Source organism: Arachis duranensis, chromosome 9 (assembly GCF_000817695.3).
Source record: "Arachis duranensis cultivar V14167 chromosome 9, aradu.V14167.gnm2.J7QH, whole genome shotgun sequence".
NCBI classification, from domain to species: Eukaryota; Viridiplantae; Streptophyta; class Magnoliopsida; order Fabales; family Fabaceae; genus Arachis; species Arachis duranensis.
In genome coordinates this window covers 2911401-2915323 of record NC_029780.3, presented here as the reverse complement: position 1 = coordinate 2915323, position 3923 = coordinate 2911401, and the positions used below count along the sequence as shown (strand labels likewise).

Sequence of the window (3923 nt, the reverse complement as noted above, 5' to 3'; positions counted from 1 at the left end):
TTAAAGCGTTTTAACACCCATTAAAATTTTTTCCATGTGATTGATAAAAAGCGTAACTTTGTTCTATATAAGCTTAAAATATTGATTAGGTGGTAATATTAAAAGTCTTGATGATGAGTTAAAAAACTGAAAATTTTGAAATTAAACCGGTCGTTAGTTTTTTATTGATTTTGATCTTAATTAATTTATTTTAGCATGCATGCTCGAACCAGAGTATTTCAATATAATTAATTAATTTAGTTTTCTATTTTTATTTTAAATGATATTCCATATATTGGTCCGAATCAACGAACCATATTTATATTTGTTAATGTTGCATGTGTGAGGAGTGTATGAAATTAGTCTCATATCAAAGAAAGCAAAAAAAAAATGAAGAATTTATAAGATGAGAGACCCATTAATTTACTATTTAAGATTTTGAGTTGAATATGGTGTCTTTTTATCTTATATTATGTCATTAATCTTGAGAAGAAAATACTTTCTATTAGAAACCATTTTAATATTCTCCACGAGATTATTAATGTCATATTGAACAAATTAAACACGATCACGTTATAAACTACCCTTTTTCTTCTCAAATAAGTTTTTTGGTTAAAAAAATTATATGCATCCAAATAATTAATTTTTTATCTAAAAAAAATTCAATATTAGTTATTTTTTCCACTAATAACTTTCTTAAACGAAGAAAAAAATACGCGAAAAATGAAGAGTAAAACAAGTTTAAAAAAATCACTTTAATAATGTATTTAAAAATAAGATGCTTTTAGTAGTTTTTTTTTCTCCTTATTTTTAAAAGTTCCTTAATTAGTAACGAGTATGACAGTCTTTTTTAATTAAACAAATTTTAATATTTTATTTATTTATTTTATATCGTTAGTTCATATTTAAAATTTAAAATTTAGAATTTGCGAAATGAAATTTAAGATGTTTTATTTTTTTACTTTTCTTTTTATTCTTTAATAATCATTAATTTAAAAAAAATATTACATTCTATTTTTATTTTTTTTTTGGAATGCATTAGCATTTAGGGTTCTTCTTTTAATATTTGCTCAATTATAATTGAAAACCAAAGAGTGATGAAGAGAATAATTAATTAGATAAAAAGAGATCAGAAGAAAATGCAGTTTGACTTGGAAAATATATAATATGAATTTTCATAAAGGAGTAAAGGTGTGAATAAATAATTAAATATATAATTAACTACCCATGAATTATTCTAAGTGATGATACACGTTGTCTAAGTTTGTTTTCTCTACCACTTTTGAAAGGTTCATAATTCATATTAACCTCCCTTTTTTTTCTTTTTTCTTTTTTTTTGTTATTAGCTATGTTAGTGTTGGCATTATTTATAAAAAGCTTTTTTCTTAGCTTTGTCCGATTATTCATTCCATATCTATTATTATTTCTTGTCCTATTTTACCCTTTTGACATTAACGAATGGTGGATGCAAATAACATAAAACTTAGAATACAATTATGAGGTTCTAAACAGAAGACAATGCAATTATTATCATGATAATGTTCATCAACAAATTTGATTATGACTTCTCTTTAATAATTTAGGGACTACATACACAACTTTTAGCTACTCATAATTTGTTGACATTCTTATTTTTGTCTGTTCTCTCTAAATTGCAAGCATTTAATTAAATACTTGACAAGTTCATGGACCACAAATTTGTTAATCACAACTAGCTAGCTGTAAATGTTGTTTTTATACTATATAGGTGTAACATTATATTGTTATTCTTAGAGGGACACTAGTGTCCAAATATCTCTAACATTATTATGTTTCAATATATGTCAACACAGGAAAATGAACAGAATTTACAGGATCGAATAAATGAAAACTACAAAATTAGTGTAATGGTATAGAAAAATTAAGAATAGAAAAAGAGTTTAATTATTCTGTTCATCTTATAGTTTTATCAAATTTATAATTAAATTTTTATTATTTTTTTTTAATTGAGTTTTTATATTATTTTTAATTTTATAATTAAGTCTCTCTTAGTATAATAAATGTTAGAAATTACCTAAATTTTTTACTGTAAATTAAAAGTATCCACAATTAAAAATTTTATTTAATTTTTTGTCACATATATTTTAGGAGAAATATTCTGTTAATTTTAATATTTTTATATTAAAATAATTTAATATTTGGCAGAAGATAAATTCAAAGAAAAAGATAGACGATGTCTTAAGACATTTTACAATTCATGTATTCATCTTGTATTGCACATTCAAAGAAAAATATATTTATTTACTTAATTGATTTCAATCTAATCGATATGAAACATATGTGAAACATTATATAATATGTTTAACACTTTTTTATTGTGATATTTAACATCAATTTTTATTTTTTAAAAGATACTAAAGAATTCAAAATAGAAGTTAATGAAAGAGTAACAAATTAAGAGGTATTTATGTAATTTTTTATAATTTTAGAACAATTAAGTGTGATTTTCAAAGCTAATTAAGCAAACATAAGCTGCAGTTGTTACAAGGTACCATGGGATAATATATATTATATAGCATCCCAAAATTCAATAGATTTGCATTAAGATATTAAAATGCTACATACCCATGCCACGTTGAGAACTATATACGATGTTAACTACATACATTTCTTAGAATAAATAAAAGTATCTTATCTTATTATACCTTGAAAAAGACTTTTCATTCCAATAAACACATTTTGTTGATATATTATAAAGACCAAAAAGCACAACATATATAATTGTTAAGATTATAAGTAAATGTAGTTCAAAAAAATGGTTAAGAAAAAGGACACACGCCCAGTGGGACTCGAACCCACAATCGCTTGATTAGAAGTCAAGCGCCTTATCCATTAGGCCATGGGCGCTTTTGCCATATCGCTTACACTCATTTATTTTAAACATAAAGTAAGAGAAAGAGAGATTGGAATTTGGGAACTTAATTTGAGACTTCCTTCGTCAGAAGTTCTTTTGTATTGTGATCAGAGTCGAACCGAGAATATGTACGGTTATATTAACTCTAAAAGACATTCTAACAATCAAGTTAGTAACAGTTATATGTGCGTAAAGTAATATAAATTATTATTAGAGATGTGAGATATCATTATACTATGGTAAGTGAATCATAGAAAATGCAAAATTAGAGCATAAGACATGTTCTTTGTTAAGAGGTAGAATATAAGAGATGACTCATATAGCTATTATTTTGATGAGGTATATAGTTGTCGTTGATACTTTGACTGTTTGGTTATACCAAAATCATCGTTACTTGACGAATAAAGACGAGTTATAACTCTTGTTTTATTTTTTAAATAGATAAAAAAAAATTATGTATTACTTTATTTATTTAATTCTTTTTGAGTTCTGTAACAAGTCTTAAATATAAAATATTGAGTTAATAATCAAATTCATTTCTGAAAAATCACTCAACTTTTAAATTAGTTCATTATTTTTTTGTCATATTAATCTTTGAAAGATACAACATAAGTCAAATTAATCCTTTCGTTAGTTAGATGATAACGTGTCACGTTAAGTGTCACGTTAAGTGTCACGTAACATAATAACATAGTAGGTTAATATCTCGTGTCACAAGATGATTAGTTGACGTGTCAGGTTAGTGACACCTAATACGCTACAAGCCATTTGACATGTAAAAAAGTTATTTATAATAAAAAAAGTCCCTAAAAGTCTAGACGTAAGTCATTTTCATCACTAAAATTTTTAAAACTAATCAAATTAGTCCTTACATAATTTTTTTATTTTTTCTTCATAATATTAAATTTCAAATATTTTTATAGTATTAATTTTAATACTATTTTTTAGAACTTAATAAACAAAATTTTTTGTCATAAAATAATAAAAATTAATAAATTATTATAAATTTATTTTGTCATTTATATTTTAAAATTTTAAATTTTCAAATTTT

At 23.6% G+C, this 3923-nt stretch overlaps 1 non-coding gene across 1 annotated transcript; it reads right to left on the bottom strand.

Annotated features, from left to right (window-relative positions):
• Nucleotides 1-2792: 2792 nt before the first annotated feature.
• On the bottom strand, nt 2793-2865 carry TRNAR-UCU (transfer RNA arginine (anticodon UCU)). The gene has a single exon. It is a non-coding gene; the product is annotated as a tRNA-Arg (tRNA).
• Nucleotides 2866-3923: the final 1058 nt, after the last annotated feature.